The sequence below is a fragment of the Rutilus rutilus genome (genome assembly GCF_951802725.1).
Source record: "Rutilus rutilus genome assembly, chromosome: 2".
NCBI lineage: Eukaryota > Metazoa > Chordata > Actinopteri > Cypriniformes > Leuciscidae > Rutilus > Rutilus rutilus.
In genome coordinates, this window is record NC_140210.1 from 3,471,268 (window position 1) to 3,493,390 (window position 22,123).

The 22,123-nt window shown below is 38.3% G+C and overlaps 1 protein-coding gene across 7 annotated transcripts in view; it reads left to right on the forward strand.

Moving 5' to 3' along the window:
* Window positions 1-22,123, forward strand: part of farp1 (FERM, RhoGEF (ARHGEF) and pleckstrin domain protein 1 (chondrocyte-derived)) — an 81,597-nt gene that overhangs the window by 21,915 nt on the left and 37,559 nt on the right. The window lies entirely within an intron of this gene.

The window sequence follows — 22,123 nt, forward strand, 5'->3', positions numbered from 1 at the left end:
AAACCTCATGAAGGGTCGGGATTGTTTCAGTGTTGTGAATTGCACAGTGGATTTGGTGTGTTTTGTTCAGTTAGCTAGTTATAAACGTCAACAACCAATTTAAAGCTTAAAGCGATACTGGGAATGCAAAAGCACTTGTGTTGTGTTAGCAATTGTGTTTTGACAAATTTCCAGAGGTGTAAAGTCCAGGGGTCAGAAAGTAAAAGTCCTGCCATATGTTTATTCCACACATGAACTCAGTCCAGCTGATTCACTAATTAGCTCTAATTATCTCCTGGCTGAAAAACTGTGCTAATTAGCAAATCCAGGTGATTGGAACAAAATACTGAGGAGGACTTTTACTTTCTGAACCTGGGGCCGGTTGCATTAGCTTAGTTACAACTTAGCCTAGTTTTTTTACGTAAATGGACACTAAGTTACGACTTACGCACTTCTAAATATTTTTGCGTTGCACCATTAAACTTAGTTGAAGCGAAACTCTACGTATAAACTAAATATTTACGGCCGCCTCCGATCAGGAGTAACGAGAGTGGACTAAAATATCAGACAGACTGAACTGCATCAATAAGCTCTTCTTTTACCGGACAGACTTCAATTCTTTAGACATGTATGATAACGCTGACATTTACACTCGCTTACATTTTAAGAGAGAGAACATTATGTGAAAAGATTACCTTGTTAGCGGCTCTTTAACATGAACCCGTCCTAAACAGTGCGTCGCTGTGTGCATCGGTCCATGTTGTGCATGTCAAATATCAGTCATAATCAATAAACGTAATTTCTTATGTTTTTTGTATCAGTATTTATTTATTGATCCTTATAAATTCAGTTTCTGAATGTTATTTGCATATAAAAACACGTATGCTATTCATGCTAGTAACGTGAGGCAAAAGAATGAAGGATAAACCGGAATTCACGGCATTTCAACACAACTTCTGCTCACGTATTTGAAGGCTGCTATTGGATCATCGAGGCGAAACGTCATATTATGCGACTACGCATTACTTTACGGAGAGCTTACGACCTTACCAACAAATGCTGCAACAGAATAAAGTACAGAGTTAGTTACAAACTAGTTAGTAGTTACTAAGCCTCTAGCGTAAGTCTAACTTACGAACGGCCGGTGCAACCCTAGCCTGGACTTTACACTTCTGCAAATTTCAATGAAAAAACTGTGTAACTGCATAGCTAGAACATTCTGCATTTGCATAACAAATACTTATCTGATGTTTTTACGCAAGGATGATGCTTTTCAGATGACGCAGGTTGCGTCAAAAAAACTGTTAACTTGCTTTTAAATCTCAGCTGATTTATTGTTTATATCATTGCACAATGTAAACTATATCACACAGCTCTGTATATAAAGTTTTACAACTTTATTTCCATCCATCCATCCATCCATCCATCCATCCATCCATCCATCCATCCATCCATCCATCCATCCATCCATCCATCCATCCATCCATCCATCCATCCATCCATCCATCCATCCATCCATCCATCCATCCATCCATCCATCCATCCATCCATCCATCCATCCATCCATCCATCCATCCATCCATCCATCCATCCATCCATCCATCCATCCATCCATCCATCCATCCATCCATCCATCCATCCATCCATCCATCCATCCATCCATCCATCCATCCATCCATCCATCCATCCATCCATCCATCCATCCATCCATCCATCCATCCATCCATCCATCCATCCATCCATCCATCCATCCATCCATCCATCCATCCATCCATCCATCCATCCATCCATCCGAACAATAGTGGGATTTGAAGTCAGAGTTTATGTGGACTTTATTAACAATTTCTTTTTGTTTCTACACAACATTATCTCTCATCTCGCAGCCTCACTCATGGCATGTCGATGTGTCCTGAATGTTTGGTTCTTGTATTGTAAACAGCAGTGTTTGTGGGCCTGTGGTGATTCTGACATCATGCTGTTGAACTGTATATGCTGGTAATTGGTGTTTTCCTGCAGTGATCATCACACACTGACCGCAGCGGCTGGCACTCGCTCACACTCCTCTACACTCCTCTACACTCCTTTCATCTTTGATTTAACGCCACAGGAAACATCAACCGACCTATTAAACACTGTTACCAGACCGGCCCAGCTCCTGAACCCCTTTATTTCTGAACATGTGCTTTGATAGGAGGTTTCTGGAGCTGGATTCATGAAATTCATCTTAAGAAAGAAATCATCTTGATTTTGTTTTTAGCCTCTACTAGAACAGGTTTTCATGCTTGATTATTTTCCTCATATTCTCCATTGTTGCAGCTCCTCTCTTCCCAGTCTGTCAGTAACGCTCTGTTTACTTCCTGTCTCTATGAAGCCCCTCCTTCTGAAAAGCACACTGTGCTCTGATTGGTCGGCTGGAGCAGTGTGTTGTGATTGGTCGACCACTTCGAGTGTGTTTGGGAAATGTCCCGCCCCTTACCATAACCGCCAGTTTCAACACACTACTAACTAACTCAACCAGACCCCGCCCCTTTATTCTGCATATTAATTATTTAAATGAGGAATATTGCGACGTGTTCGTTCCCGGATAAAACTCAAGACTACAATGGAGGCGTTTCAGGGAGTTCAGAAACAGTGACACTGAGGGACTTTTTCAGCAACATTAACACACTAAAGAAAGATGAACATGTGAAAAAGCATAATCGGTGAATCCGGTGAATAATGTTTCCGGCCCCCTGGTCTCTATATATAGCTCGAGTCCATCCTTCAGTGTAAGTCTGTGGGATAATCCAATTTCTCTGGATGTAGGCCTGAAAGTGTCCTTCATATAGGAGAGGAAGTTCATGTTATTTCATTTTGGAAAATGTGACCTCAAGGAAAATTTCTGGCCACAAAAATGTGTTCCCACCCAGTGAAACGTGTCTTTAACTGGTCAGGGCTGGTCATCTCATGCCTCTGAATACACTGGCTCATTCAGTCCCTCGCTGAAGTCATGTTTACTGCTCTTATTTGTGAGCAGGAAATTGCTTCCCTGCTGGATTTGTGTTATCGGCGTCGTTAGTATGCATGAATGTGTTCGAGTGCTGCTTTGACTTCATGTCTTTGTCATTCTTTCCTCTTAGAAAAGAGAGCTGAACTTTCGGATACACGTTTAATTCAACATTAAATGTTTGTTTTTTTTCCTTTCTTGAAACTTGTTTCATAAGTGCACATTATTTCAAAATGTTTGTGTTCGTGTACATCTGCATCTTTTAGTAGTTTGATCGCTTTTAGATGAGCTCAAAATGCCACAAAACTTCTGTTTTCCCAAAGTATTTGCACTTTTAATGAACTTTTAAATGGCTCATTTTGAAACTGAATATCTGATTTCCTGGATTTAGTTTTGCATATGCTTCTGCCAGGGCAGTTCTCTTTAATATGTGATATGTTTTTATATCTTCAGGCTTCTGGCATTGTGTTCCTGAAGTGAACCACATGCTCTCTTTTTTTGCCGTGTGCTGTAGTCACACTTCATTGAGTTAAAGTGTTTACGTAGAGCATTTGTGTGTTGAACGTGCAGCGGTAGATTCACTGCAGCTCATTCCTACGAGTCTGTAAAGATGGTGTACGGACACCGAGTGACTGTAAAACTCCACCGGCAGTGTGTTATGAGTGTGTTATTAGGAGTCACAAGAGACGCATAAACATCCATAATCACAGAGGCCTTCAGTGAAATGTGAATCAAGTTGGTTGAAAAGACCTTAGGTCGTGTGTCCACCAAAGCGTTTTTTCACGCGGCTGGCGTGTTTTTAGGGGTCTGATCATGCAGGCCAAACCGTAAGGCCTAGAGACTTGAAACCTGGCCAGATGGTAGGCCTCAATTTGGGGAGAACCTATCAGAGTATGAGCCCGATTGGCCCATAGGTTTCGGGTCATTTAGAAAAGGGGCCTGGCAAAATACACTCAAAAGCCTATAAATCCTAAAGGAAAACTCAGAACTTCACAGAAATTGATGAGCATGTGTGTCATAACATGGTGGAGAAGCTTGCAGAGTTTCATGGAGATCGGACCATAGTTGGCGCTATAACTGTTAAAAAGCTTTAAAAAACATGTACTTCCTATGGTAAATCCCCTGTATTGGCTGTAAATGGTCTTTTCCATCTATGATGTCAGTGGTTAAAAGCTTGCTAAATAAAACGTAATGTCTTTTTATGCATGTGTGCTTAAAGGCCTTAAATGCTTGAACCCCGATAAATGCTGCTTGCAGCTTTAATTTCAGTTGTTTTCAATGGGAGCGGCGCGTTTTTAAAACGCCAATGAGCGTAACGAGGCGCTGAGCGTCTTTTTCACGTTTTTTACAGGTCGCCGAGAGTTGAAGAATGTTCAGCTTTGGAAAATGCTGCGCTCATCACTGTCACTTTTTCCCAACCATCCAATCACAGTGGAGGAGGGGCGGGACTAATACCACACCGACCAACCGCCACATTCTGCTTGTACAACGTCAACAGAATGACAACAACAAGCATAATAGCGGAACAAAATCATTTAAAACAAGATCCAGAGGAAATACGTTACATTGTATCGACATTTTAATATAGAATCAACACAGAAACAAAATATGTGTGAAATGAGATACTAGTAACACTTTCGCGGATATTCCGTATCATAACGAGCAAAGTGTCTCAACTGAACAAAACGCATCGCTGCCAAAACGCTCTCAAGCGCCCAAAGCTAGGCGTTTAGCAGAGCGCCCACAGCTAGGCGTTTTCGGCAGAGCGCCTAGCGTTTTCAGCTGGCTAAAAAGGTCACAATCTTGGGCAAAATTTTATTTCAATTGCACATATGTTGCAAATGTTGTTTCATGTTTAGCTACTATATCTCATAGTATTATTATATATGAATATAATTTATTTTAATATAATTACATTTTAATAATTTATTAACAAATTGTAAATTATTAAAATAAATATATTCAAAGCAATATAATCGTCGGCATCCTTCTGTCTACAGGAGACGATGGTGTAGCTTCCAAATTGTATTATTATAAAAATAAATATTGTGGTGATTTTCTGTCTGCACCTTCGCGAGTGGCTGTAGAGCCCGACTCTAGAATGGCAATGACTTTTTCTGTACGCCCTGTCTGACAATAAGCTGCCAGGCGGACCGCTCTCCTGCCCGGCTGTCCCACGTGCCAACGTTGACGTCAGACAGCTTCATGTCTTGCAGATATCTTTGTAGCGCAGTCGTGGACGTCCAGTCAGTCGGGAGCCCTCTGCCAGCTCGCCGTACAGTAGGACCTTGGGAATGAGGCCTGGGCTTCTCACTAAGTATGAGTGTTGGCGCTTGCAACGCCAAGGTCATGGGTTCGATTCCCAGGGAAAGCAAGAACTGATAAGAATGTAAATGTGTACTTTGAAATGCAATGTGAGTCACGTTGAAGATCTCAAAAATGAAGTTTATTACAGCATAGCAGTGGCAAGGTACACGAAGCAGGCGTCAGAATAAACCCTGAACATCCAAATCTTAAACCTTTTATCCTGTTAGTTTACCACTCTTAATGTAAATGAAGTAGCTCTTGTTGCAACAGCTGTGGTCTGTATGTTAATGAAGCTGTGACACCCCATTGTCTGAGAATGTCCCACACCCGTTCCCATTCTACAATTGACCATTTGTTCAGGATGTGATCAACCCAAATGGTGAAGAAACAATATAACTTGACTTTCTTTCATCTCTGTGATAATTAAGCCATTTTGGGGATGAGCTCATTCTAAAATATATTTTCGAGTGGAATCTGGGTCGAGGCAGACAACAATTTGTATATATATAATATATGTATATTGTAAAATATTATATATATTAATAATAAATAACTTCCGTATTGTGATGGAAGATCAAACAAACCTTTTTTTTGGGGGGGGTACGGGAACATGCATCGAGAAAGTAATCGTTTCATGATGTTGCACATTAATTTCATGTTATTGAAGCGAAAGGTATTCACATTTTGCGAGTCTCACTGTATCAGTGCAGTGGTTCAGCTCTGCTCACCATCTGCACACACAGTTCCTATGGAAACTGAAGAGATTTTTCCTGTCCTCTGAGCGAGTTGTTATTGGAGGAAGCTCAGATTTATGCGGTGTGCTCGACTACCTGTGCGCATGGCCCAGCAGGGAGGGTTATTAATATTCACGTGTAGGGCACATGTCTGGGAGACGGCGTCTGGGTGGTTTTAGTGAGCGCTGTTTCCCGGAGGGCTCTCGTTCTCTCAGGTGGAGCTGTTCGTGGCTTTGAAATCAGGTACGCTAATGAGCCATAAAAGCCATCGCCATATGTCAGACGGCGAGAGATGTGGTAAAGCTGGTGTTCAGCAGTGTTCGGGTGTACCGCACTCTTCAACACTTAGACTTACACTCAAGGAATCAAGCTTTGCTAACTGTAATGAATCAGCCACTGTTTTCTCTTACTAATTTATTTATTGTTTGTTTGTTTTTAAAAGATTTCTTCTTATTATTATTATTATTATTTTATTTTTTTTTATATGTTAGTAATTGTTTGTATTTTTATTGTTTTATGCTAATATTTTGTCATATTTATTACATTTTATAATGATCATAATATGCATAAATAGTTTTTTTAAAATACATATTTATCTTATTATTTATGTATATTGTATGTATATATAAATTAAATTATAATACATATATTATTCGATTTAATACTGTTTAGTATTCAATGAAAAACGTATTTTATTTATGAGAAGTTATTTTTCGGTGAACACTGAACAAAATCTCTTTTAGGTATAAGTTAGCTCTTAATTTATAACTCTCAATAGTTTAATTGATAAAAAATAGCTCGTTCCATCAACCTATTTTTATGTGCATTTTGGGATATTGCATGAAGAAGAAAAAAACGCTGGATTGATGCGAATAAATTCACCCAAAAAATGTGCATAACAAACTTCTGCACTCAATTAGGGCGAATATATCTTTTTTTTACATGAGCATAAACTGTGATGAAAACACATTTACTGAATAAATCCCTCGATGCGCAATATAAACTCGCGTGACTTTACCTCAGCAGAGGCTGTGATTGGATAACTGGACTAACCAGCGGACCAATGGCATCACAGCATCTCAAATGTTGGTTTAGTGGTTCCCACACACCAGCATCCGAACGCAAGAGAACATGACAGTGTTTATTGTGTTTCGTCTGACGCTCTGAGACGCAACTCATTTACGATGGAGGGAAAACTTTGGAATGGAAACCAATAGCGTGGTATATTACACTATATTAACCTCCTCCAGATCCCTGAACCTCCATAAATTATGAATATCCATCTGAGGTCAATGATGAATCTGGAATAGAGGACATTTCATCCACTGCAGTTTCTGCCATGATCATCTCTGTCATGTTACTACCGAGCATCTAGCTGTCTGCACCTCAGTTAGGATTATTATCTTAACCTGTTTACATTTGCATTTATATATAAAAAGCAAGATATGTCAGCATCTCTCAGTTCTCCCCGCGGGCCTGATGTGTGTCCATGTAGGGGAGCGGAAGACCCGTTCCCTTCACCCAAACACAAGCTTCCATCTCTGGGACATTCATTGAGAAAAAATGCAAAGGATTTGGCAGGACGGCTGGAGCGAGACGCCAAGTGAGATTCTTCACTGGCTTCATACAATCAGTCATTTATATTATGTAATACTGCTATTTTCTTTCTGCTTTAAAAATGGGTCAGACAGAATTATTTTCAACATTCAATTTTTATATTCTCATTCTTGATATACCGATTATCATTACCGAAATCATCGACCTCATTTCCGTAACCCATGTATCATTACTGCAACTGGTGTTTATTTAATGTTTATTTAATAAATGAAAAAAATAGTAGTTTGCTTTTAATTGCATGAGCAGAATCTATAAATTATGCTCTTTCAGGTTTGCCACATCAGTTTTAATAAAAACATATTAGGTTGTGAATTGTGGAAGGTGTTGCGGTAATGAGAGAAATCAGTCAAAATCAAATAAAACGTCAATTTAAAAATAGATAATATCTCAGAATTTCAAGTAACTGCATGACTTTTTATTAATTTTTGAAAATGTATTCGCTTTCTGGAATTTACTTTTTGCGGTAATGATTTGCGGACTGTTGCGGTAATGATTTTTAATGGCTTGTTTTGGAAAATATGTTCAAAAAGGTGTTAAATTGTCAGTAAAACTTTTAAAATGAATGCTCACAAACATTTCAGACCTTGCTCTTAATGCCTATAAATAAAGTTTGTTGATGCAAACCTTTCAAAAAAAATTATGTTTGAAATCTTTTAAACCAAGATTTCGTCAGATTCACTCATATACTGTAAAGACATATAGTTATTATACTGCATATTGCTCAGTATATACTGTATGCAGCACTGTACTATTTGATAAAGCATATAATTTTAAACCATATGCAGTATATGTAAAAATAAAAGATGTGCATTTTGTATTCATGCAGCAAGTGCTGTCCATTATCCTGTAATCTAGATATTCATGTAAAAGTTCTGATCAAATTGTGACTGATATTCCGATTCATTCATCATAATAGATTGAGTTCAAGTTGAGTGCGTTTCATTCTGTGGTTGCATATGCTCAGAATAATGTGTGCCATATGCAAATTTCTGCATGCATGAAATCTCCAGATGGAAAACTGTGTCCCATAATGCAATGCACTCAGCTTGACCTTCCATTTCCTGTGTGACTAATGAAGCAGAAGTGATAATTGCACATTTTAGCATCTCATTATAAAAGCGAAGACATTTGTACTCTACATTTCATCAGATAACTGAGGTCATTTGACAACAATATAGTACACAGATTGAATGTTCATCATTGCACAATGCGTACTAATCAGTATACAGTGTGCATTAAGCATCACAGCAGTCGTCCATTCTGATTGGCTGATGCATACTGAAAATTCCCATACTATGCACAGCATGCATGCTGCAAAAAATAATAAAGAGTAGTATGCAATTCATTCGCCCTAGCTTAGGCATATCCACATTCATGTTTTATGCTTTCCTTCAATACTTTCAATATTTAGCTTTAATAATTCATGGATCGTCTAGAATAACAACAATAGAGGCGCTCTGCGTCCCGTGCGAGTTCACACTGAGGTGTGTGAGACGTTTGGCCACCAGATCCTCTTGTTTGTGAATGGGGCGTTTGTGCAGCTCTCAGCTCGGCTTTCACGCTCCCATGTTTAGCTTGGGAAGTGCTTGTCCTGGTAATGGACAACAGACCCTTCACACGGACACTTAACAGATCTCTCGGCTCGGCTGGCATGTGAACCCCACTTCATTCCTTATGCAAGAGACTCCCCTGCGCCTCTCTTAACAAGGCAGAAATTCACTTCGAGTCTAAGTGAAAGCTAGCCTTTATCAAAAGCTGCTTGTGTGGGAGTGTGTGTGTGTGCGTGTGCGTGTGTGTGTTTCTATAACACTTAATAGAGTGCAACTTTTTCAGCGGCATTGCTTCTGGAAGTTTTATTCCCATTCATTTCTAATAGGGATTTCATCAACTAAAAGTTAAAACAAAGTATTAAAAAAAATGTTTTGTTAATGAAAATGAAATGGCTGAAGCTTAAATAAGCTTAAAGAAAATATAAATATTAGATAAAAAGTTGAAGTTGAAGTACTACATAAATTACTACCTGAAATAAAACTAAAACTGAAATAAAAATAAATTGAAACTATTTATTCATATATTTTTGACAAAAGCACATGCCAAAATTACAAATAATTCTAAACTACAATTAAAATGAAAAAAACGACTAAAAATATATAAAAGCTATAAATATAAGCTATATAAATAAAAGCTATAAACCTCGTATCTGATTAGAGTCTATTCGCTTCTGTTTAATATAGACATTTGTGACCCATTGTGGGATGAGTTGTCCATTTAAAATACGTTAACTAAACAGTCTTGTTAATCTATATATATTGTCTAAAGTGTATTTCCTGCTGCTGTTTGAGTAAAGTATTGCCTGAAGGCCAGATATGATATCAGCAGTTTCCTCCTCAAACAACATGAAGCTGCTGATATCATATCTGGCCTTCAGGAGCTGGAGTTCCTCATGAATCTGACAAGCTTCTGTTTCCGGCACATTTAACACCAACTTACAGTTCCTTTTTCGGTTTGATCCTCAGTTATTGTTCCTAATTTGTGTTTCTGGAAGTCTGCTTTTGACTTACCCAAGTATTTCAACTCAGATTCACTGTAATATACACCAATATCAAGGCCAGATTGGGAAATGAGCCGTGTTTCTTCCGTGTAGTTTGGCACAGATTCAGAGCAGGACGAACCACATGACCAACACGAAGTTGAACGTCTGCTATCCTGCATCTTTCCATTCCTGGTTTCACAGGACTCAGATAAATGGGAATGACAAACATTTTTTTTTAGTGAGGTTTTTCTGTTCTTTCAGCAGTCAAACTTTAGCTGTGTTTTGGTCCGTGGAGAGCTGTATTTATCGAGTGCTGAGCTCATAGACCCACACACCGCCTTCAGAGTCTTCCTGACTGATTAAAGGATCACTGTTCTGCTCTGTTTACCCTGCTTTTATCGTGTAAACACCGTCTTATTGACCTCGTTAGCAAAAATGATAGATGAATTGTGCATATGGGTCAGTAAATGAAGTTAAAGGGGTGCTTTCAATAAAACATGGCTGCCTATACAGTAGATAGAAATTGGTGGTACCTGACAAGAGAAAACAAAAACTCTGTTTTCTTCTCTTTTGCCGAATAGGTATGAAAACTACAACACCCATAATGCACTGGGCATGTTGCCGTCCAAGGCCACTCCCACCAGTCTGCTATGGATAAACTCACCAGAGTCAAATACCGCCTTGCTTTAGTAGAAAAGACTTGAATTTCTGTCCAGGTAACATGGAGAATGAGTAAACATTGTTTATTTATATATACTACCAACATTATAACAATACAAAGCAGGTTGAAAATAAAAGAAATATTAGCAGATTTAGAAACATAGACATAAAAATGAAAATTAACTAAATGTAAAATGACATTTTTTTTTTATTGTGTAATTCATAAATTGTATAATAATAATAATAATTATTATTATTTTAATTGTATATATTAAACGTAATACATATTAATTAGAAATGCAATTTTTTTTTTGTGCAAACATTATATAAATACATATATTCTATTATATACATATATTTTATATTATATAATTTATAAATGATATAATTAATATTTACTTTTATTTTTAATTGTATATATTCAAATGTAATAAAATATGAATTAGAAATGTAAACTTTTTGTAAAAAATATTGATTTTATTTTATTTGTGCATAAAAATAGGTAAGTAAATATATTCTATAAATACATATAACACACACACCTTTATGTTTTAAATATGTACAAATAAAATGTGTATATATATACTGTTTTGGACATGGTACCTTATGAATATCATTGAATATGGCAATTATTCAGCACAATGCCATGTATTTACCATACTTAGTGTTATTCAGATTGCTCCAGTCATGTATTATATTCCTGATTTCAAAGGAAGTGTTTTAGATTGAAGGAAGCGCTGCTAGCAGAGATGTGTGTGACACACACTCTAGTGACATACGCCCTCGGCTAAGCAGATTAAGTTGTGTGTCGAACACAAGCGTGTGTAACCGCCTCTGTTTGATTTCTGAACAGGGATTGAGGAGCTAGAAGGACCTGGTGTGGTTAGCCTTAATCTGCTGTGTTTAGCGGTGTAATGACCCGGACTACGTCAGGTGACGCGAGATCATGGCATGTCAGCACAGAGTAAACACTTTCTCGGAATATCTGATCAAATAAGAGTATTTCACATTTGACCATGTTTACATGCATCATATGGCAATTATATTATGTAAGCCTTCAACATCTAATGTTATTTAAATGCACATGTTTTTTTTTAATGTGCATGTCTGTTTACATGTGAACAGTGAAACTAGATCATTTAAAGCTCATGTCAGGCTTCTATAGTGAGCTATTTTTTGATAGCTTCCTTTCACCATGTTAGTTTGTGTGTAAAATCACTCTTTTAAGAATTTATTTCATTAAAAATCTTTGTTTTCTGCATTGTGTAGTGTTAATCCTCTACAGAGAGGCTTCTTTAATACATAAATACATCTAGTAGCGAGAGCACATATCACTAGTTTGAAAAATAGAAATAATAAAAAAAACCTTTTGCATAAAGAAAATTAAGCCTGCAGTTAATATTTTATTGATATTTATCATTGCAGAACATTGGAACATTGGAGAACAGCTTGCAAACCTTTATTAGATAGCAACTTGTTTTTGCCACTACAAAAAAAAAAAATTTAATGAGATTTTCAGGAAACGAAAGTGTGCAGGTGTTTATGTGAGATTATAGCAATGACAATTTTAGGGGGAAAATTAAATAATGCAAAAAAAAAAAAAAAGCATCATGGTGCATATTTGCCCAGTGATTAGGGGGTTGAATTATGATTTTAATATCTCCTCTTTAATATCTCCTCTGAATTTATTGCAGATCAGTCAGTGAGATATATGACCATAAAATGAGCTTTAATTTCCTTTTCCTCAGATGCTGTCTGCTGTTGAATATCCAATTACTCTTGGAATCTGCTGTTGAATTCCTCTTTTCCAGCTCCAGATCTAATGTCAGGCTCCACACAGATGCACTGACATGGTTTTGCAGGCTGTCAGTCGAATTTTACACCCAATTTTATTGTCTCATATGCGCTTGGATATTTTATAATGAGCCCAAGTTCCTTGGAGTTTTCCCATCAGAAATGGCTGGGATAGTAACTGGATTTGTGGAGCTGCAGGTTAAGAAGTTTAACCTAATCCCTGCCGGTCTTTGCTGTTAGCAGAGGTCACATTTCTCAACATCTCTCTGAAGGGAATGTGCTGGACCACAAGGCTGATTTACAGTCTTGATTTGCAGTCACAAACATCATCAACATACCAAAACTGACCTTTTGATTGGTTTCTTCTCATTAAACCTTCATGCTGGTTTTGAAATGGACTCTAAAACCTTCCTTGGGTCGGTCATGTCCTGCAACTCACCCCGAAGATCAGGCCACGAGAACAGATGTGTGTCCCTGCAGCTGCGTGAAATATGAACAATTATTACTGTGGAATGAATGTAGAACATGTTCGCATATGGAAGATCTGATATTTCCAGTGCAGTTGTTTTCTTTTTATATTTAGTTTAAGTTTTAGTCATTTTATTGTGTGCATTTAGCCATTTATATTATTCGTTTAACCTATTTTAATTTTAATAATTTTACTTCAATTTATGCCATGAAAACATTCGATTTTTTTTTTTAAGTTGAGGTTTTTCATTTATTTTTTATATACTTAAATATTATATTATAATATACATAATATTTATATATTTAAATTCAGCTTTATTTTAATCACCCCAAAAACGTTTTTTTTTTTTTTAAATAGTTTTAGTTGACAATAATGAAACTGGGCCTTATTCTTCCTTTCTAGATTCAATTCTACACACAACGTGTGTGTTGTTGCCGTCTTGGTGTAAATTCATGTAAAAAGTTGACAACAATGTGCATGACCAGAATCTAAAACCAGAACGTTGCTCAATGGCTAAAAGTAATACACTATATGCTTACGTTATTAACAAGAAACAACAAAACCAAAAATGGTATTAATCGATAAACAGACAATAATGCAAACAAATATGATTTGATAAATCATCAAAATCAAACAAATTAGATAAATCAAACAAATATGATTTGTTTTAGTATAAGTTTTTTTGGGCTTTTACCCACTTGACAAGTTAAAGGTAATATTTAATCATTAAAAAGCATTTTTGGACCCCATTTACAGCCAAAATATATATGTATCTTCTTAAATTCATAGAGTTTTGAACGACATGAGGGCGAGTAAACGATGGCAGAATCTTCCAGCTATCAGATTAACTGAAACGAGACTAGAAATGCCATTGAAAGACATATTTTGCCGTCTTTGATTCGCTGCGTCGATGGTTCCTCCTTCCTTATTTGATAATGTCGAGACCATAATGTGGTATTTCCCATGGGGCTTTTGCGTGTCTAATCCACTATCTCCACTTTAGTTGAGAGCGTGACTTGCAGTGTTTTTCATTAGTTTTCATTAGTACCCGACATGATTAACATAACCTCGGAGACTCGGTGACGTGAGCTGCATTTAAATGACCTGACCGTGGCTTTTAATAACGGCTGGGCTTAAAATCGAATCACACACCGCTCATCCATATGATCCATATACACACTGTGACAGACTGTGAAGGGTTTGTCAGATCGTATTAGGGGATTCCTCGTTATCCTGGAACCAAAACGGTTTCACAGTTGGATTAATAGTAGACTAATTGTGCTCGAGCTGAGAAAGTATATCTTGATATTTTCGTGAATTTGGCTTTATCACAGGTGTTTTGTGTCATTATACTTTCTTTCCTATTGTTTGAAATGTTCATTCTGCCTCATTTACCACAGTTCACTCAGTCAAAGTGGGGGAAATATTGACCAGTATCTTCGCTGACGTGGAGTAGAGCTCAGATGTTTATGTTGGATTCCAGTAATAGTGTTTGTCAGGTCATTTGCTCAGTCATGTACACTGATATGAATGTCCGGATAAACAGTTTCATGTGCATTTTCTTGGTGATTCCACACAGACTAATATTATACAACATAATTTCCTAGCAACAATATAGTAATAGACTAACAACCATTCCGAGCACTTCAACAGCTGCATAGCAACCCCTTAGCAACCACACATAATATCTTAGCAACCTGCCTGGGTAACAACCATTTAGAACACCTTGTCAACTGCATTTCAACATTCTTGCAACCACACACATGCCCTAGCAACCACTCAGAACACATAGCAAACACATAGAAACAGACTAACAACCATTCCGTAAACCTCAGCAGCTATGTAGCAACACCTTAGCAACCCCCCAGAACATCTTAGCAACCTCATTAACATAGCTAATAGTCATTCAGAACACCATAGCAGCCACATATCAACATTTTTGCAACTATTTCGAACACCTTGGTAACCTCATAGCAAGCTGGCTAACAGCCATTTAGCAACTGTATTTCAATATTCTTGCAACCACCCACACTCCGTACTCCATAGCAACCACTCTGGCACGCCAACCACAGTGGCAATGGACTAACAAACACTCACCACTCAGATTGCATTAGCAGTCACATAGTAACACCCTGGTTATCTAGCAACCACATTGCAACAGAATAACAACCATTCTGAGCACCTCATCAGCTGCATAGCAACACCTTAGCAACCACCCAGGACACCTTTGCAACTGCATTGCAACACCTGGCTAGTCTGTTACTATGTAGTTGCTTGAGTGTTATGAGTAGTTGCCAGTTGTTGCTATGAGTGTTGCTGAGGTAATTGAAATGGTTGTTAGTCTGTTGCAATTTAGTTGCTTGGGTGTTCTAACAACCATTCCGAACACCTCAGCAACATGCATAGCAACACCTTAGCAACCCCCTAGAACACTTTATCAACTGCATAGCAACACCTGGCATCCAAACAACATTCTAACACCCATTCTGAACATCTCAGGAACATTCATAGCAACAGCATAGCAACCCCCTAGAACACTTTATCGACTGCATAGCCACACCTGGCATCCAAACAACATCCTAGCAACCACACAGCTACAGACTAACAATCATTCAGAACACCTCAGCAACCACCTAGCAACACCTTAGCAACCCCCTAGAACACTTTATCAACTGCAAAGCGACACCTGGCATCCAAACAACATCCCAGAAACCACGTTGCTGATTAACAACTGCTCTGGACACTTAAGCAACCGTCCAGAACCTCCTAGCAACTACGTAGCAACAGGCTAACAACCACTCAGAACATCGTAGGACATCATGGCCAAACTTCCAGTTCTTCTGAAAATCGAGTTATTTTATATGTATTCTAATGTATTATGACATTGTTGCAATGTCAGGCTCGTTTTTCACGAAACTTTCAGTAGTTTCCTCATTTCTTGCATCACCGATCACAAGATTGAGTGTTTTTCTCCTCTTGTTGAGCGAGCAGCAGTTGTCAAATCTTGTGCATCCCGTTAGATGTGAGGAATGGTGAAATAAAAGAGCCCCGCGGGAGAAAAGCTCTTTCAGCGGCGGATGAATGGATCATTGTTGTGTCGTCGCTGCGAGCTCAGCCGGGTCCGTATGTTCCTGCTGATCAGATCTGCAGAAAGAGCTTCAGTGAGGGACAGCTTGTCCTTCCTCCACAGGGACACACTCGAAGAGGTGGCAGATATTTGGGTGATATCTGAAAGCTGATGAATGCAGCTCAGTCAGAGACTCACGATGGCCCTTTTTGTTTTACATCGATACTTTTTTCATTCAGATAGTTTTCAAGTCTTCATCATCTGTGCACAAGTTTTACTTTGCATATTTCACTGCAAAACGTGGAATTGCTTTGCTGAGTAGTAAAGACTGATTGGTCGATTTCATTTTCAGTTATTAGATGTTTAACTCTTTCCCTGCCATTGATGGAATTTTCCAGCTTTCCGTGTTTTCCCTGTTATATGGTAGGGGGCGCTATTGCACATCTTCTGAAAGAGTAGAGATGCTCCGGATCAAAACACATGCAAAAAATGAGCAGAAACAAGTGATAAAAGCATTGCTTATGTACGTTGTAGTTTTGGACAAAAATGCATATTGTTCAATATTTTTTTTTTTTTTTTTTTACTTACCCACATTCAAGTGTTGATAAAAAAGAAGAATGCATGAACCTAGAATAAAACTTTTTTTTTGTTTGTTTGTTTAAAAGCAGAGGCTCTGTTCTTTCTTTAGCTATATTGCATGTTCAGATATTCATGCAACAAAATATTCTTGGGGCCATTACATTTTTGCAAAAATGATCAAAAATGTTGGAGGTGGCTGGCAACTACTTCTTCTTTTTTTTTGTTTCTTTTTTTATTTATTTTTATCGCTGACGGGAAAAGAGTTAATTTGCATGCTCATTTCCTGTTTTTACATCCAGATTCCCTTTGCTGCTGTCATCTTACCCTCATGTAATGTTACATTTAAAATAAATGTTATTTTATTTACATTTCCAATGTGCATTTTTCATTGTTCGAGTGCCGGCACACATTTACGTATGTTTTTTGTTTTTATTCTTAGACTGTAAATGAATTAGTCCACAATATATTCACCTTTTAAACCACTTGAAGACTGTAAAAGACTTAAGCATCAAGAAATTAAATTCTGTATGCGATACACCATGCTTTTATCTTTAAGCTTTTAATGCGCATCCAGCCACATGAGTGTTCATTCATTGGTTATTTTAAGTGTAGTGAATACAACTTATTTATTGAATAATATTGTGGTCTGTTGCTCATGACCTCTGAACATCACTATGAAGCTCCTTCATTGTTTTTACTGTCTTTGAAATGATGAACACAATCCGGAATTAAATGCGATCAATCCTTCGGTGAATTTTTCCCCGAGTGAATGAATCTGCGTGCCCTTTCTGCAAGTTCCCATCGTGAATCTGGATCCATTGTCAGGCTGTTGCTGTAGTTGGATCTCAAGCTGACTGGAATGTCAATGAGAGCGTGTCTGACTCCCGCTGACTGCAATCCTGTGCTGCCAAGATTAATGGCTGGATTACATTTTATGTTCATTTGGAGCCTTATTTTGTTTCTTGTGGAAGACGTAATTTACATTTTCTGCGAGTTTCCATTATGCTTTTTTCTTTGTTGGACTGCCGGCACACATTTACTTCTGTTTATTCGTAGACTTTATCTGAAATATTCCACAATCATTTTAAACAATGACTAATAATGACTTAAAGGTAGCCTGGATGCCAGCCGAACTTAGCCCTGCCCACAACATTTGAGGTTGAGAAGTTCGATCTGGACTTGATCTGTTGTGGAGCAACTATGCTCGAACCAGAGCTGTTCGGACTTTATACGATGATGGACAGATGATCAACAGTAACGTAATCATCCACGTCACCAAAGAGCGCTTGGGTTGAATTCGTTTACAACAAAGATGCCGCCATCGCGTCTGTTATAGAAGATATCGACAGCGCATTCATTTTAAAAGAGGAACAGAGAACCGCGATCAAGGCATTTGTCGGTCGGAAAGATGTTTTTGATGTCCTCCTACGGGATTCGGCAGAAGTTTAGTTTATCAGCTGGCCCCGATGGTCGCTAAGAAGATGGGGTGCAATGAAAACCCTGTGGTCATTGTGGTTTCTCCGTTGCTCTGATTGGTTGTAGATCTATCCAATTGAGTGCAGAGGCATTTTCTCTCCTGGTTCGGTTGAAACGCCCCATAATCACAGCCCAATGGAGCAGATCAGACTCATATTCTGACTAGAATCTGAGTATGACGACATCAGTATAACTTAAAGGGTTAGTTCACCCAAAAATGAAAACTCTCCCTCATGTTGTTCCAACCCTGTAAGACTTTAGTTCATCTTCAGAACACAAATCAAGATATTTTTGATGAAATCTGAGAGCTGTCTCACTCCTTCATAGGCTTCTATGTTATTGAAACTTGCCGGACCCAGAAAGTTAGTAATAGTCCAAGTGACTACAGTGGCTCAACCTTAAGTTTATCAAGTGACGAGAATACTTTTTGTGCGCAAAAAAAACAAACAAAAATAACGACTTTATTCCACTATTGATTTACTTCTGTGTTTCTCTGAGTGAGTTCACGTAGTGTAAGAGCGCAGCGCTTCTGGGTTGTACATCAGAACAGAGGCTCACTATTGGCCGACGCTGTTCATGTGTGTGATGCTGGCCAATAGTGAGCCTACATTCTGACGTACCGTCGTGAAGTTTCTCCTAAACAGGGTGTTAACTGACTCTTTTTGTTTTTTTGCACGTTTATACTTGGCATTCCTCTTTGCATTGCATTACGGTAAATAATGTTTACATTTACTGTGCACCTTAAGGCAGAAAAATTGCCTAAGTCCTTATTGTCAAGGCCTGAGAACGAAGTAGTTCTGATTTGTGCGTCTTCAAAACAATAGCGCGGCTAAATGCGTCCAGTTGTGTTGTACTATAAATACCGTATTTTTTTCAGAGCCAGATCTGACCAGCTGTTGAAATGCAGGGAATTTCCAAGCGTCCGAGAGTCGGTTAGCCTGATAACGTCTTCGGTTTTAATTGCATTGCAGCAGAAGAACAGTGAGGCTCTGAACTGTGGGATAGAAACATCTGGATCCAATGAAAGCAACACGTGGAAGCCCAGAAAGGGCGAGCTACTGTACCGCATCCACTGGGGCCCGTCCAGTCACGCTCCGAAAAGATGATACGTTTTTTTGTGTCGTTTCCCAAACATACAGCGAGAGTGTTTGTATCACTTTAACTATTGCTTTAGTGTTAGTGATCTGCACCAAGATTTAGTGATTTTGTTGTTAACTTTACCGTCTTGACGCATACTTCTGCAACCACAGACAAATGTCTCACGTTGCAGGCACGTCTGGATTTATTTATGGCTGGCTGCTATTTCCCACATTTTACAATAGAGTGGGATTAGGACGCATCCGGACTGGAACAGCTGTCTGGGTCTAAATTAGGATTTATCACCTAAATGACACGTCAGCGATTTAATTAAAAGTCCTTTTGTTTCCTATTGACTGAAAGCACTGAATGTGTCCTGTGTGTTTGGCTCAAAGGTGTTTGTGTTGAGAGTCAAGGCTCTTGATCTGCCCGAGTGCTTATCTGAGCTTGTGTTTCAGAGCAAACACATCATGCCGGGCTGAGATCTCTCGGCTCGCATGACATCAGCTGTTTACGCTGGGGGTCAGATTCCCAGCGACCCCTGCGTGACCTGGTCCGTGCCGGCGGTGGCTCGGTGTTGGTTTGGCATGTCTCCCGGCCCCCCCCCCCCCCCCCCCCCCCCCCCGCGGCTCGAGGGCTCTTCTGCACGGACCGTGTGGAAACAGCTGGCGCCCGGTGGGATGTAGACAAGATGCTCTTGTGAAATATCCTCAGCCAACCTCTTAAATGTTTCAATGTTTCATATTTGCTTGCAAATTTGTAACCTTACTCACTTAAATCTTTTTTATGAATAGAAATGAAATCGAATTTTTGTATCAATGTATGAGTAATTTGCTCAATTTAATGCATCCTTGCTTAATACAAGTTTTAATTTCTTAAAGTCCCCCTGTAGTCAATAATTTTATCTCATATTTGGCCACCAAAAGCGTTTCTTCATTGAAAAAAAATGTCTTCATGCCTTAAAATAGCTTGAATGTAACTCTACACCCTTGCCTCATTTAGTATACGCGGTTCTATCTTCAACAAATCAAAAAATCTTTAAAAAATCTCCATTTTATTCCATTTGTCACACATTAGAGTTTCATGTTGTGATGCCAAAATTCACGTATAGCAATTGATTTTAAATAAAAATAAATACAAGTGTTTTTAGTGTTTTATTTTGGAGAAAATATCCTCAGCGAACCTCTCAGATGTTTCGCATGAAATTATATTCAATTATATTATATATATATATACAATCTGTTTTTATTTAATGTTCCTTTTTAAACTGCTATTTTGCCTTATTATGTGGTTCCTGCCGTGAAACAGATTCAGTTCAGCTGTCATAAAGATCCTAGACATCAAATATTCATGGGAACTTTACTGTATTAATGCCGCCTTCATGTCCTGCGGGATATTTGTTCCTTGTGAGTTTGGATGTTTCGTGATTACAAAATGTATTGGTGACATTCTTGAACAAAATTAAATGGATCCGTGGACACGTTTTTTAGCATTTGCGCTGGTCTCTGCAAAGTGTGAATGTATTTTATCATGACTTGAATTCACGTGCTGGCACTGGGAATGATGGGAAACGTGCACACATTAAACACTAATCTTGTTAATATGATCATTCTGACAAGATTTGCTCTATTTTTGACCTCGATGATCATCTGTTATCACACATGGAAACTGCAGCATTGCATGCACTAAATATCCCATCCAAACACGCTTTCATGTCGTCCTGAGAGACTATTATTCACGGGGAGTGGTTTGCCTGGCGTTACTGTAAACACGCACACAGCGAGGAACGCAGATATATCGGCTCATTTGTCCTCCGTAATGGAAATCCTCCATATATTAGCCGAACGCCTGCTTCTCGGATGCTAACCTCAGCTCGACCTCCGTGCATTTCTGGACGTTTTGCTTGGCTGGACGAAGATGAGGTGATGAAGTCCAGAGAAGTTTTAAAGCGCTGTGTGTGAGGGTAGCAGTGTGTGTTTGCTCAGGTTCGGTGAGGTTTATCGCGTTCAGTGTAGAAGAATCAGACCTACAGCAGTTCTGCACATCTGAAGTGCTTCACGGGTGCCTTGAAATGAAGGAAATGTCTGAGCTGTTGAGTTTTAAATACAAAAAGGTGCAGTTTTCAATGCTTTTTTTGTTCATTATAGGGATTCAAATATTATTTTTTTTACTAAACACATCCCTAGTTTTCCCACTGTGAATCCTGTATGTAAATTCCCATTAGGATCCTTTAGGTTGCAAATGAAAGCAGAAATGTGACCCCGGATCACGTCATCAGTCTCGAGTCGCACGGGTATATTTGTGGCAATAGCCAACAATACATTGTATGGGTCAAAATTATCCATTTTTCTTTTATGCCAAAAATCATTAGGGTATTAAGTAAAGATCATGTTCCATGAGGATATTTTGTAGATTTCCTACCGTAAATATATAAAACATTTATTTTTGTGAGTGAATGCAGCACAATCGTGAACATAAATGAACAACTTTAAAGGAGATTTTCTCAATGTTTCGATAAAAAAAAAAAAAAAAAATTATAGTTGTATCTCGTCCAAATATTGTCCTATCCTAACAAACCATACATCAATGGAAAGCTTATTTATTCAACTTTCAGATTATGTATAAATCTCAATTTCAAAAAATGTACCCATGTGACTGGTTTTGTCATCCAGCGTCACAAATTTCATGCTGTGGTCGGTTCTTTATTATTGTTTTTGGCTGGTAATGGTGATGGTGGTCAGAGTGTGGAGTAGTAATAATAATAATAATAATAATAATAATACGTTTTATTTATATAGTGCCTTTCCAGGGCTCAAGGACGCTTTACAATGAACAAGCAACAATA